Source organism: Zingiber officinale, chromosome 2A (genome assembly GCF_018446385.1).
Source record: "Zingiber officinale cultivar Zhangliang chromosome 2A, Zo_v1.1, whole genome shotgun sequence".
NCBI classification, from domain to species: domain Eukaryota; kingdom Viridiplantae; phylum Streptophyta; class Magnoliopsida; order Zingiberales; family Zingiberaceae; genus Zingiber; species Zingiber officinale.
In genome coordinates, this window is record NC_055988.1 from 150083943 (window position 1) to 150100187 (window position 16245).

Sequence of the window (16245 nt, forward strand, 5' to 3'; positions counted from 1 at the left end):
AGCGGAAGACGTAACTAACGAGAAGGACGACACGCGGTGCGTCCGAGGGACGAGGCGCTGCGGAAGAGTACACTGGCGGATGAGAAGGAAGCGTGCGGTGGTTCCGAGGGACGAGAAGCCAGAGCGGAAGAATAATCGGGGAGCAAGAGACGCAGCTAGCGAGAAGGTCGGCACAGGGTGCGACCGAGGGACGAAGACTGCGGATGAGTACGCTGGTGGACGAGAAGGAAACACACGACGATTCCGAGGGACGAGAAGCCAGAGCGGAAGCCTGTTCGAGAAGATCGGAAGTTGGGTTCGGGTGAGCCCTATTCCAGATGGCAGAGATCACCCAAGCAAGAGGACCCAGAGCGGAAGACCTGGACCGAGGCAAGCAGCACCGGAGCAGAAGGCCCGGACCAGAAAGTCAACCTGGTTGACTTAGTAGTCCGGGCACTCGGATCCATTCCGGGCGCCCGGAAGTGGCTTTTTCACCGGATCATGTCAAGCGCGATCCGTTTCGTTGGGGATAAAGTTTTATCCCCCCGGGCGTCCGGAACCCCTTCGGGGCGCCCAGAACCCCTTCGGGGCACCCCGATCAAGGTTATAAATATAGCCTTGGTCCAGAAGCTTTTCATCAACTCAAGAATTATAATTCCAACACTTGTGTGCTTCTTTTAGAGTTTAACTTCTTTCTTTGTGCGCTTTATTGCTGTAAGAGGCTTCTCCGCCTGAAGGAGATAGTTAGTGCGACACTTTCCTTGGATTAACAACCTCCCCGGTTGTAACCAAGTAAATCCCTATGTGCCTCTTTCTTTTCTGTTTTATTTATCTGCTTCTATATTATGCAAGTGTTAGTTTAAGAAAAGTCGAGAAGGGTTTTCGGTTTATTTTTTGTAAGCTATTCAACCCCCCTTTTAGCCTGCCGTCGCGATCCAACACCTTTTATAATTAACAACATATCATATAAATAATACTATCTCCCAACTCATCGGGCCTATTGATTTAACCAATAAATCTCACTCATTGATAAGTTAAAGAAATAAATACTAAGTATACATGTTTGTTATTATATAGGGATTAAGAGGACGCACATCCATAATAACAGAGGTTCTGTTCTTTTATGTAGTCAGTATAAATCGAACAACCTCAAATGGTCCTACTCAATACACACATAGTGTACTAGTGTAATTTTATAGTCAAGACAAGATTAATACCAAATTACACTACAACCGTTCCAAGGGTTTGTCCCAACCCATCTTGATTGTGAGCCACTATTTATAATTTATAAGGAATCGATAACAAGATCTTCTGTGTGGCATCACATACCATGTTATCTATAATATAAATTAAATAGACAACTGCATTGACATATATATAAATATAAAATGCAGACATTTGACCAAAGTGACTATCATTTCAAAATATTTCAAAATAGATGTTCATACAAAAGCTAGGCTTATAGTATATATCCCAACAAGCACCTCCAACAGGTTAGAAGGCGTCTTTACACTGTTCATGTGAGGCACCTTCCAAGTTATTGAAGGTACCTTACATGAAGTAGATTAACTTTACATACGAAGGTGAGAGGCACCTTCCATGAAGCAAATCAGCTTCTTAGCTGATCTTGTTTGCATTAGTGATGCTCCGGTTAATTGGAGTAAAGCTCACCCGAATCCAACTCTGGCCTTCTCCTTGAGCAAACTTTCTCCCAAGCTCCTCATCCCTCGAACGTCGTGCACGTCCTTCTCGTCCACCGATGTACTCTTCCGTAGCACCTCGTCCTTTGGATGCACCGAGCTTGTCGACTCCCTTCCTGTGTCATTCTTCTCACTTGTTGTATCTTCCACTCAACTTCTTATATTCCTAAGCTCCTACACACTTCACTACAAGGATCAAGCACAACAGGACTTAACTTGACTTGGTTGATTACATCAAAACTAACTTTTCACTCGGATATCAGAACGAGCCGCTATTTGTTTTAAAATGAAGCTGATTTAGAAACCTAGATTTGTTACTAGGTGGAACCCGTAACCCCAAGTTTTGGAACCAAAAAATTGTTGGATCGTGAAGTGTCGATAGAGGGGGGGGATGAATATCGATTCGAAAAATAACGTTGAAAAGAGTTAAGCGCAGCGGAATTTAAAAGAACAGACACAGTAATTTTACTTCGTTCGGAGCCTGTGACGACTCCTACTCGAAGGCCCATACTCTGTGAGTACTTTCGTTGGGCAATCACTATCAATTCGAATGATGATTACAAGATAATTAAGTACAAGAATGGACAGAAATAAAATACCGACAAGAGAAGAAGAATTAGACTTAAGAAAGCGCTTTGTCGGAATAGCCTCGCGGTGTCGCAGGAGCATAGAGCAGCAGAGCAAGCAGTAGATTCTCAGTTGATGTTGAAGCTCCACCCCTGGGGCTTCTTATATGCTGCTCCGGGCGCCTGGACCCCTTCCGGGCGCCCTGGTGCGACGTGACAAGTCTAATTAGCGAACTACACATGGCGACGACTCGGCTTGGATAAAACTTGCCTCCGGGCGCCCGGACCCCTCTTCTCCAGAAAGTCCTTCTCCTGCAAGAAAAGGTTAGTCCGAGGCAAATATACCCTGCAACACAAATTGTTCGCACAGTTTTATAGAAAAGCAAAGTGAGTATAAATTTAGCAAAAAGAGTATGACTTAGATTCCGTCTTTTCGAGACCGGAATCTAGTCACGATCTCAACTTGGATATCCGAAATGGATCTAAGCTGGATCGACGCCTAATGTTCCCTTCCCGGGAACGCGTCCTCGCAGTCACTCCCCTCCAGTGACTTACCTCACTTACCTGCCAGACGTCCGGTCAGCCCGTCGACCCGTCTGGACTTCGTGTCAGCTATCCGGTCAGCCCGTCGACCTAGCTGGACTTTGTGCCTAAGCGTCCGGTCAAACCGTCGACCCGCTTGGATTTTGTGCCAGCTATCCGGTCAGCCCGTCAACCTAGCTGGGCTTCGTGTCAGACATCTGGTCAGCCCGTCGACCTGTCTGGACTTCTCCTGCACACTCGATCAAGGTGTTAGACAACAACAAACTAACTTAACCTGATTTGTCATTCATCAAAACCTGAGTTAGACCGTTAGTGCTACCCGTACTAACAATCTCCCCCTTTTTTATGGAATGACAACCTGGTTAAGTTAGTGAAACAGATGCAAGAAAAAATAAGAAAAAAATAGTTTTTAAGTTAGTTTGTATTTTCAGTTTGGTTTAGCTAACTTAACCACCTATCCCTCCCCCTTTGTCATTCATCAAAAGAACTAATGTCAAGTAAGCATAAATACAGACTTCAGATAAAATAATGTCAAGTTAACCTAGGGGAGTTTAAAATTAAAAGATAGGGTTATCTTTACTTAAATCCTTAAAAGAAACTAAGTCTTGAAAAATAGCTGATTTATAACTTAGTAATTTTGAAAGATAGCTAATTTTTCAAGTATAGTTTTTAAGGTCAAAGTTAAAAATTCAAGTTTTCAAACATAAGTTCTCAAAATCAAAATTCCAAAACTAAGTTTGAAAAAATCTAATTTCCACAATTTTCAATAACAAAGCAATTTTTAAAACTAATTTTTGTAAAATTTAACTTTCAAATCAAATTATCAAAATTGAGTAAAATCAAATTTTAAGAACTAGATTTTTAAATTCAATTTTCAAAATAAGTTAAATCTAATTTTCAAAATCAATTTTCAATAAAAAGTAAAACCCAATTCTTAAAAACAACTTGGTTTTATAAGAGTTAGTTTTCAAAAATAGGATTAAGAATTTTTTAAGAAAACATTTTTCAAACACAAATTTTAAAATATTTTAAATAAAGGGAAAATTTTAATTAATTCCTCCCCCTGAACCTGACATAAAATTTTGAAAATATTTGCTAAAAATATTCAAAGTACATTTTTTTTTTAAAATTGAGGTAGAATTTTCTAGAGAGATTTTAAAGAGAAGGTTAAAAAATAACACTTAAGGAGATAATTAAAAAATAAACCTCCCCCTTAATTTGATACTCCTTTAATTTATTAATCCTCCTTATTTATTACTCCCCCTTAATATAATGCTAAGGTTTGATTGTGTTTAATTTCAAGCCCTAACACATTTGTCTACCTAAGTGTTCTAGGGGATTTGATAACACTTATATTATTTACATATTTATCTCTGTATCCTGGATATAATTGTTTATTTGAGTTTGATTAATCAATAATTAATAATAGATTCAAGCGCTTAAGCTTCAGTTTAAGGTTTAATAAGATAAACTTTATTAAATAAAAAATAGTCAGCCATTATCAACAATTTATTGATTAATTTTTACTTGATTTAATAATTTAATACTTAATAAAATAATTTAAATTTCATATTAATTGATTGAGTTGGTCAATGAAAGTGTTAGTTATAATTATTATTTTTTATTTACTTCCTTTTAAGTGGGATTAATTTAGTTTGAAGTTAGCATGAAGTTAAAAATATTAGACACAGTTAAGTAAGGTTTAATTCAAGTCAATTTTAGTTCTCAAATGAAGTTAAACTTAAACAGTTAAGTTCTACTTATTAATTATATAATTAAGTTTAAAGTTAAAGTTATCGGAGTTTAAGTTTTTAAGTTAGGTGTCTAAGTTTTAAATGAATTTAAAAGAATTATTATTATTATTATTATTAAGGGATTTCTAACAGGAATTCTAAAACAGTATTTAAAAGGAATTTAAAATAATTTTTGTAATTATTTAATGGCAATTAACATACGTTCAATTCAGTTTTAATTTTAGATTTAAATTAATATCAGTGATTAATTTAGGTTTAAGTTTTAAGTTTAAGTTAAATTTTTAAATTTTAATTGTAATTTCAATATTAAGTTTTAATTTAAATTTTAATTTTCAATTAGGTTAAATTAAGTTTAAAAATAATTTTAAGAAAATAATGTTTAAGATAAAAAAAAGTTTAAAATCTAAATAATAATTTTTAACATTTAAATAATCAATAAGAATAAATTTTTTTAAGTTAACAAAATTTTATTAAAGCAAAAAAATAATATTAAGAAGAATTTTTCAAAATGATTTATAAAAGATTTAATTTTTAAAAGACTTTTTTTTTAAACTGATTTTGAAATAGTTTAAAAGTAATTTTTAAAATGGTTTTTAAAAGAGTTTTTAAATAGTTTTAAAATAATTTTTAATTGATTTTTAAAAGAGTTTTTAAAAAAATTAAAAATTTTAAAATGATTTAAAAGAGTTTTCAAATAATTTTTAAAAGAATTTTTAAAAGAATTTTTAAAAGAGTTTTAAAATAATTTTTTAAAAAAAATTAAAATAATTTTTAAAAGAGTTTTTAAATAATTTTTAAGATGATTTTTAAAAGAGTTTTAAAATAATTTTTCTATAATTTTAAATGAGTTTTTAAATAATTTTTTAAAATAATTTTTCAATAATTTTAAAAGAGTTTTTAAAATAATTTTTAAATAATTTTAAAAGAGTTTTTAAATAATTTTTAAAATAATTTTTCAATAATTTTAAAAGAGTTTTTAAATAATTTTTAAAATAATTTTTCAATAATTTTAAATGAGTTTTTAAAATAATTTTTAAAAGAGTTTTTAAAAGTATTTTTAAAATAATTTTTTAGAATTTTTTTTTTTAAAATAATTTTTTAAAAGGATTTTTTTAAATGATTTTTAAAATTGTTTTTAAAGAATTTTGAAAATAATTTTTAAGTTTAGAAAATTTTTTAAGTTAAATATAAAATTTTTTAAAGTTAAATTTTTAAAATATTATTTTTAGTTTAAAATAATTTTTAAAGTTAAATTTTAAAATAATTTTTTTTAAAGTTAATTTAATTTAATTTTAAAATAAAAGTTAATTTAATTAAATTTTTTTAAAAAAATAATTTAGTTTTAATTCGAATTTTAATTAATTCTAAATATACAATTTGAAATTTAATTTTAATTAATTTTAATTTAGATTGAAAATTAATTAATTTAATCCTTATTCATCTCACCCGATCTAGATTATCAATCAGGGAATCCTATAATTTTATGAGATGAATTAAATTTAATTATAGAGTTTGGTTTAACTTGTGTTAGATTCAGGTTTAGCTTTGGTCTCAACAAATAGGCATTCTTCGGATAAACTTCTAAGCTTGGTGAGTCACGCGGACATCATTAGAAGTAACCAACCCTTCGAGGTTTTCCGAGTAGTCCTATCCACGGAGCTTAGTACTAAACCTTGGTCTACCTAGTTAGGATCCGTAAGGGGTAGCTTCGGTCAGTTCCACTTGGCCAAATGCACCAGATCGAAGCCATATCTTTCTAGACATGCGATGCCCAAGCTTCCACAACGTACTATCATCCAAAACTTCACCAGTACTACTTGTCAAGTTAAACTTTTGTCCCTATTTATTCTATTCCTAACTACCCTGCCAGGTAGTCTACTCTTATTTTATCCTTGTATGGTAGATCAATTTTAGATGTGCCAGCTATTCTGGAGCCTTCCCTGAATTATTGGTGTAAAATACCGGAAAATAGGCGAATATTAATAAGGGAATTTTTCGAAATTTTTGGAAATTTTTCGGAGCTCGTACGGACGAGTTGACGGGGATAAAAACGGGGTCCGGAAAAGCCTGTTTAGGCTACCCATTTAAGTGAGGAAAAGTTTATATATATTAATTCCTTTTCTTTTTCCTTACTTTTATTCCTGTTTTCTTTTCCTTCCCTCGACGCCGAACCGTGCCATTTCTTTCCCCTCCCGCGCGTGCCGAAGCCGACGCCGAGCCCTAACCGCCGGCCGGCGGTTTCTTCCTCGCCGAAGTTTTAAACCCCTCGGCACTTCTTCTTCTCTTCTCATTATTCCTCCCCGAGTCGATTTCTCTCCTTCTCCACCAGCAGCGACGCCGACTCCACAGCATTAGCGCCGGCCACCGCAAGCCCTAGCCGCCAGCCGCTGATCTTTTCTTCCTCTCTGTCCAAGCGCCGGCGACGCGCGAGCACAGCCGATCCGTGCCCTATTTTGGGTTCACAATCAGCTGAGCTCTCCTCACAGCAATGCCGCCGACCTCCATCTCGTGTGCCCTAGATTTGGATTGTGCCGCCGCCGAGTTTGCTTCGCCGACGCTGTGCCCTAACATTGTCGCCGGCCACAGGTTCGATCCATCACAGATTGTAGGCTTTGGACCCTAGCTTTGATTGGAATTGGGTTGTTTTGGTTGATTTTGGATTTTTATTTTTCTTGATTTGTGGTCAGTGAAGTAATCAGCAAGGAGTTTGGGTTTGTGGATGATTTTGGGTTCCGGCAGCTATCCCATTTAGCAGCCTACTTAATTGTCAACAGCAACACACTTTGCGACCGGGAATCAAGAAACTACAGGTTGTGAATTGAGGTAAGGTTTAGGGTTTTGATCTTTATGGTAGATTATTGCTAGTGTGTTAGCAATAATTATTGATTTAGGTTTAGAAGTTGTATAACGGTGTAGTTGGGGTTAATGAAACTAACCCTAACTGGTCAGTGGATTAGAAATTAGTTTAGCTATTTGTTTATAATTAAATTAGCTAAACTGTGCGATTTAACACAGGACTTTGACGCGAGACGAGTATCTCGGAGTCAGATTGGACCTTTCTATTTTTGGAGGCGGGTACTTTTGACTTATTGTCTTTGATATGCTTAGTAATGAAAATAATACGTTGCATTAATTGTGTTTCCTATTTATTTCGGTTAATCACTGCCCAATACATGTTACCTGTTTGATTGATTGTTTGTTTGCATCTCGTATTGATCTTGTACCCGATCTATCATGCTCATGGGTAGTGATATAACCATGTTTCACATGTTCAGGACCTAGGTTTGATACCTTTTTGATCAGTATGTCTTGATTTGATCTATTCACTATGGTGCCCATTGTTATATGCCCAGAGGTTGGTTTAGTATATTACCATGCTTAGTGACATGCACCATTTGCATGATCGCATGCTGTGCGATAGATTGCTCCATTATTGTCGAGCACTTTGCCAGTTTTCATCACTGTTCGGTGCTCCGTTGTGACGCTCATGGGTAGCGTGATACAGCGTGGTAGCACGTCAGTTTGACTCTTTCGGTGCTCCGTTGATCCGCTCAAGGGTAGTGTGACGCAGCGTGTAGCACGTTAGAGATTCCTCACCGTCATAGCGTACCGGGAGATGAGAGCATTGCGCTCCCCCATTTATGATTTGGGGTAGGAGTACGTGTGTACTCCGACAGCATCTCGTCCACTCGGTCACTCATCAGGGGTAGTGATGCAGAGTGCACGGTTGTCACAGCCCTACCCACTTGGTCCCACTTTTGTTGTGAGTTGGCTGACTGGCGTCAGGGGTGACCATGACATTGGCATCATATGCATGATGCATTTATTGTTTGTGATTGTGATTGTTGCATTTATATGTTGCATATTGTTTGGATACCTATGTTTGACATGCATACAGGTCTTCTATACCTTTCGGACTGTTTGTCCTTATACCGGGTCCTGGTTAGTACAGATTTTCTCCTGTCTACTTTGGTTTGCATTTATCTTTATTTTTATCAGGAGACTGTACGCATGATTAGTGTTAGGTGTTATTTCTTTACTTTGCATATCAATTGTACCTGCTGAGTGTTGGACTCACCCCGCCTCCATTGTTGTTATTTTCAGGTTGATGTTGTCCGGAGGGAGTTCCAGTCACTAGTCCTCACTGCACGTAGTGCTAGATCCCTGCAGACCTCGAGGATTTATTTACCATTTGGTTTGGTTTTTTACTTGCTTATGTGTGTACTTGGTTATTTGGATACTTGGACATCGTATGTTTTTCTTTTGATATTGATGGATGTTCTATTCGATATGTTTTTACTACATGCCTGCCTGGACGGCAGAAGAGGTGAGTTTCGTCGGATTTGAGCTTTACGAGTGTAGTTGAGTAGCGTGGATTTCGAGTCAGAGTATTATAGTTTGTGGTTACTATTATTAACTGCGTGGTTGTGACAGCCGGAGGCTGAATATCTATATAAACTGTGTGGTGATTGTTTTAATTTATTGTTATTATTCCAGCCGCCTGTGGCTGAGGTATGTGAGGATGTAGAAAAGTTTCAGATTGTCCACCGTACAGGGGAGATGCTGCCGAAATTTTCTCGGACAGGGACTCCTCTGGGGCGTGACAATTGGTCTTTAATTTAAGATTTTTGTATAATTAGAGTTGGTTTTAGTTAAGTTTTAATGTTTAATTTGTAATTTTAATTTAAGTTTTTAATTTTGAATTAATTAAATTGGTCAAATTATCTTTCTTTAAGAGAGTATATTTAATATTTGAATTTTCTTTCAATTTCAATTTTATTGGGTTAATTGGATTATCTTTCTTTAATAGCTTATTTTTAAAGTTTAAGTTTTTATTTATTTTTAAATTTGAATTAACTAAACTGTTTGAATTATATTTTCTTAACGGTTTATCTTTTAGCTTTTTATTAATTGTTAATTTTGAAATTTCTAGATTATTTTTGTTTAATATGTTATCTTTAACATTTAATTTTAAGTTTGTTAAATTCCGTTTTGATTTTATCAAAGTGTTTGATTTTATCTTTATATTTTCTTTGCCTTTTAAATTGATATGGTTAATTGAATTTGTTAGATTAGTTTTATCTTTAAAGTTTAATTTTAAATTATCTTGGTTTTGGATAGTATTTTCTAGACTGATTTTATCTTGATTATTAAATATTTTATCAAGGTATTTATTGATTTTATCCATTTTCTCATTTTTAGCATTTAAATTCAAATTTATTTTAATGTTTGACTTATTTATGTCTAAATGCTCACCTAATTTTAAATTTTCTGAATTAATTAAATTATTTGAATTGATTTGGTCATTGTTCTGTTTGACCAAGTCAAGGTTGATGCCAAATTGATCAGAGTCTTGATTGACTTGATCAGAGTCTAGATTATTTTGTGATTTTGAATTTAAATCATTTAAATCTAGATTATCATGCACCATACTTGGACTAATTTCATACTTATCATCATGCTGATTATTTAAACTACTATTAGCAGGGGTATTTTGGTAAATATTACTAACTTTGAGCGCAACCCCTAATTCAGTAGGCTTCTCCGTTGGATTTGGCTCGAGTCCATTTTTGACTTTAACGTGATCTTCTAGCTCCATCGGCGTCTCGTGAAGCTTGATCAACTGGGTCCACAGCTCATATGCATTCTTGTGCTTTTCTAATCTGCATAAAATATTGTTAGGTAAAACATTACAAATAATGTTACTTACCTTTTTGTTCAGTTCCGAGTTTTGAGAAGGTTTCCTTAAAATTAGCATATAATCGATCTCTACGCTTCCTAAGAAGCATTCCATTAATCGCTTCCAGTAGTTGAAGTCTTCATGATCATATGGTAGTGGTTCGCAGGGGTTCCATCCTTCTAGAAGAGTCATAATTTCCCGACAAGAGAAACAAACAAAACAAAATCCCAAGACTTGGTCTTGGATTAGCAGTGCGGGAAAAATAATAGAAGTATCTAAATTGGTGTTGCACCAATTTAGATTTAATTACAATGAAAAAAAATTCCAAAACAGGTAATAATACCGGATTGGAATTAAGCGTAAAACTGAAAACCAAAAAAAATAAAGGTTAATATTTCACCCCCTGTCTGATTGGTGGTTGCACCAAATCAGAGCGGTACCTACTCTGATACCACTTGTTAGATCGTGAAGTGTCAATAGAGTGGGGGGGGGGGGGTGAATATCGATTCGAAAACAACGTTGAAAAGAGTTAAGCCCAGCGGAATTTAAAAGAACAGACACAGTAATTTTACTTTGTTCGGAGCCTGTGACGACTCCTACTCGAAGGTCCATACTCTGTGAGTACTTTCGTCGGGCAATCACTATCAATTCGAATGATGATTACAAGATAATTAAGTACAAGAATTGACAGAAATAAAATATCGACAAGAGAAGAAGAATTAGACTTAAGAAAGTGCTTTGTCGGAATAGCCTCGCGGTGTCGCAGGAGCGTAGAGCAGCAGAGCAAGCAGTAGATTCTCAGTTGATGTTGAAGCTCCACCCCTGGGGCTTCTTTTATATGCTGCTTCGGGCGCCTGGATCCCTTCCGGGCGCCCTGGTGCGACGTGGCAAGTCTAATCAGCGAACTCCACGTGGCGACAACTCGGCTTGGATAAAACTTGCCTCCGGGCACCCGGATCCCTTCCGGGCTCCCGGACCCCTCTTCTCCAGAAAGTCCTTATCCTGCAAGAAAAGGTTAGTCCGAGGCAAATATACCCTGCAACACAGATTGTTCGCACAGTTTTATAGAAAAGCAAAGTGAGTATAAATTTAGCAAAAAGAGTATGACTTAGATTCCGTCTTTTCGAGACCGGAATCTAGTCACGATCTCAACTTAGATATCTGAAATGGATCTAAGCCAGTTCGACGCCTAATGTTCCCTTCCCGGGAACGCGTCCTCGCAGTCACTCCCCTCCAGTGACTTACCTCACTTACCTGCCAGACGTCCGGTCAACCCGTCGACCCGTCTGGACTTCTTGCCAGCTATCCGGTCAGCCCGTCGACCTAGCTGGACTTCGTGCCTAAGCGTCCGGTCAGCCCGTCAACCCGCTTGGACTTCGTGCCAGCTATCCGGTCAGCCCGTCGACCTAGCTGGGCTTCGTGCCAGACATCTGGTCAGCCCGTCGACCTATCTGGACTTCTCCTGCACACTCGATCAAGGTGTTAGACAACAACAAACTAACTTAACCTGATTTGTCATTCATCAAAACCTGAGTTAGACCGTTAGTGCTACCCACACCAACAAAAATAAATCATTTAGCATCTTTTTGGAGCCTCCAAACCTTTATTTTACTATTTTTGATCATTTCTAATTTTTTTTGTATTTAGGATATTTTTGGTAGTTTTTGCCTATTATGAGTCAGTTTGTCTATATAAGCGATTGTGTAACTGTTTGAGTGATTATCCTTTATTTTTAATAAAGTTTTCTTTTTTTGGTAAAACCTAGAGAGCAGTGGATTTCTCTCCTTTTTTATTTTGACTTCATTTCTTATCTTTTCCTCAAATCTTCCTTCACATTAGTCCACAAGATAATCACTATCCTGTCTAACGTCATTCTTGGTACCACTTGTTGAGACCTTTATGCCCAGTTAGAGGGGAGTAAATAGTCGATCACCCACTTAGATCGCTTCTTACAGTTGTTGGTGCATAGCGGAATACAAAAACAAACTGACAAGATGAAAACTAATCTATAAACAATAAAGACAAAGAGACAATAAACTACACGATGCGTTCATTTATGTGGTTCGGAGATAACTAGCTCCTACTCCACGACGTGTTTGTAAGGTGGACAAAATCTCAATTTGTCGATGGATCAATCCCCGGCAAACTCCAGCTAACACAACCTCCTTGTCGGTGGAGAAACCTCACCATAACTCTTGATCATAAGCACTTGGATCACAAGGAAAGCTTTGGAGACTCTAATAGATATTAACCAACTCTATTGTTGTCACCTCAGCCAACCACCCTGAGAACTCGGGAGGAAAATACCAAGCTATTTTCTGCCACCAGTCGACTGTCCTTTAAGTGAAGCCGACTGTTACACCCCAATGATCGGCTACCAGTCGACTGATCCACTTCGGTTGAGAGAACAGAAGTATTCCATTCTCTCCTAGGCCAACAACTACTGATACATACATCAGTCGATTGGTAAATCCTAAACCTAGGATTTTACCCCGAGTACAATCTCTTGGTACTCATCCTCGCCTACACAACCTTGACCTTGCCTTCTAGCATTTTCCATCAGCCTTGTGCCCCTTAGATACCTCACCATCCTTCTCTCCCAGCCTTTTCCATCGACCTTGTCCTTATTGTCGGGTCTTCCATTACCAAGAGACTCCTCACCTTCGGGACTTCAACTTTGCCAAGTTACACTTAGACTTATGTTGCAAAAACTATATACTTAGACTTACACCGTCAAGATGTAGGATTGAAAATAGGGATGGCAATGGGGCGGGGCAGGGGCGGGTTTGCCATTCCCATCCCCGCCCCATTCTTATTTTTTCGGGTTCGGATTCCCCGAACCCGAACCCACGGGTTCGGGGATTCCCCATCCCCGCCCCATTTCCAAATTGACCCAAACAAACCACAGACACCAGAAACAGTAGAATATTAACCCAAACAAATCACAGACACAGAAACACCAAAATGGTAGCCACTGTATCATCAATTGCAATCCATGGAGGTGAAAGTTTAACTGTCATGTATTAATACCAATATTATCATCAATATTAATATTAATACATGTAATCTGACCTGGCATGAGCTATTCTAGTGTCTGTGGTTTGTTTGGGTCAATTGATAATATTAATATTAATATCAATATTAATAATATTATTATTAATAATATTTTTTAAAATTTTAATATTAATATTAATACTATTATTAATACTTTTTTAAAAAATCATATTATTATTTATTAATATTAATAATAATAATATTCGGGGCGGGTTCGGGGATGAGGATAGTATTCCCATACCCGCCCCAAACCCGCCCCATCCCCGAAAAATCGGGGATCCCCATCCCCATTTCGGGTTTTCCCCGCGGGGCCCCAAACCCGCGGGGAAAATTGCCATCCCTAATTGAAAAGCACTAGAGGGGGGGGGGGGGGGGGTGAATAGCGTACTTGGCTTTCACATTCGTTTTAAAACTATCGAGTAAACACACAGCGGAATAAAGACACAATGTAAACAATCACAAACACCAAGAGTTACTTGGTTCGGAGCCTGTGGCGACTCCTACTCCAAGTCCCGCACGTAAGAGTGCTTTCGATAGACAATCCACTATCAGTTCTGAATAAGTACAAGAGTGAACTTACAATATTAAAACAACTGTAAAATAAAGAATACCGACAACTACAGATATGAAGATTCTTATTCTAGGTCGTCGGAGCAGTGTTTGGGAGTCGAGAAGGCGTTTTCTGATCAACGTGCAAGAGCAGAAGTCGTTCTGAATGTTGTATTGAAGCTCCTGGTTGAAGCCTGCTTTTATAGGCTATTTCGGGTGCCTGGAACCCCTCCGAGAGCTTGGACCACGTGTCTCGGTCAATTGACGCGCTCCATATCAGCTTGTAGATAGTTTTTGGGTTCTAGGCGCCCGGATCGACTCCGGGCACCCGGACCGACTCCGGGCGCCCGGACCGACTCTGGGCGCCCGGACCGACTCCGAGCGCTCGGACCGACTTCTGGCGTCCGGACTCATTTTTTCCAACCCTTTATTCTCTGCAAAATAAAATTAGTCCAGATAATAAACAATATATATAATATAAAATTTAACATCCTCTAACTATCAAGTTCTGACTTTGAGTTTCGTCAAAACTCTAGATCGAACCGACACCTACTGTTTTCTTTTCGGGGAACGCGTCCTCACCTACTCCTCTCAGGAGAGTTTATCTTTTTCCAGACCGGTCCTCCAGACCGATTAGACTTTTGCTCAGCATCCGAGACTTCCGGTCTTTGTGCTGGACCTTCGCTCCACAACCCGCCCAGACTTCCACCCGGTCCGCGACCACTAGGATTTTAACCTAGAGTCCCCGACTCTAGGATTTTGCCCGAAGCACTCGACTCGCCAAAACTTTCCACCTAAAGTTACCATCCCCTAGGACCTAGGGTTACCACCCCCTAGGGTTTTTCCACCTGCCTAACCACAGTTAGGACTTTTCATCACTTAGGGTTACCACCCCCTGTGACCTAGAGTTACCACCTCCTAGGGTTTTCTACCTGCCTAGAATCCACTGGGACTTTTACCTAAGAACACTTAGGACTTTTCCTGTAAGCTTAATCAACCTTGTCAGATCACAAGACAACTTAACTTTGGACTTTTTGACATAATCAAAATACGAGTTCGATCGTCTGGTGCTTCTCGCACCAACACAAGACTCCGCTTGAACTTTCACCACTGCCAAGATCTCACTTGAACTTCAAATACAATGATAAATCTAACTTAAATCTTTACCCAAACATCAAAATATGAGGTACATAGATTGCTCCAACACCACTTACATTATAACAAACAGAAGACATTTGACTCTTCTATCTAGAAATGACACTAATATAAAAAGTGATGGTATTTTAGGTCCAACTCTATCTCTATGATCTTTGAGGTCTCTTCCAGTAATTCTTCCAATGCATCAAGGTCAACACTAGTAAAATTGAGGTTCAGGATAAGAGAAAGAAAAATTCATGATAGAGAAACTTATTTGTAATACGAAAGGACATATAGAGAGACAAAAAAATCTTCAATTTTTGGCCAAGAATGTCAAAACAGTCATTTTTCTAATAGAAAATGTGACAACAATCTTGTAATTTGAACTTGAGAACTAGAACAAACATCTTCACCAATAACCAAATTGTTCATTTTGTTCAACTAAAAAACTAAAATATGTTAGTGCAGAGAGCACTAAAATCGAACGTATGTTTGATTTTGTTAAAGGTTCAAAGTTGTCTTGTTGTTATCTAACGACTTGATTAGGTGTGCAAGTTGCTATATCTGAAAAGTTCTAATAGGTCAGCTAGACCAAATACTAGGTAATAGAAGATTTGGTAGATCAATGACACTGGACATGGAGTTCAGATGGGTTAGTGGACAAGACATCTGGTAAGATAGACTCAATAAGTTAGCGAGGATAAGATATTGAGTCAGGAGAAAGCTCTGGCAAGTTGATGATCGGATGCTAAGCATAAAAAATCTAAATAGGTTTGGATGTCTTGATGTTTGACGAGTAAATTGAAATAAGCTCTTGGAGTAGAGTGGATCTTCTAAAAAGAAGAACAGTACGGGCATATCCCAGTTGGGACAACGTAAACATTAATCTAACTAAAGAAATTGACGAAAGTTTCCAAATCAAAATCAGACAATCTAAACTGTCAAGATTAATTCATATATAACTATATGTTTCTAAACTTTATTTTGCAGGATTATTATTACTTATATTTTGACTAATATTTATGGTGTAGGAAAATAGATTTTTGAGTACAATCAACTTAAAAACTCATATAGGCACAAAGAAGGAAACAATGGTTCAGGCAACTTATCAGGAGGATTAGTCGATCGAACTAATATGAAAATTGTAGATGATATGATCAGATCACGCAAGAAAGGAAACCCTAAGGGATTAGTATTAGATCAAAATAAATTAGGAAGGCAACAAAGATCAATTGCTTGTTAGAGGTTCAATTAATTGAGAGGGTTCAATCGACTAACCGATT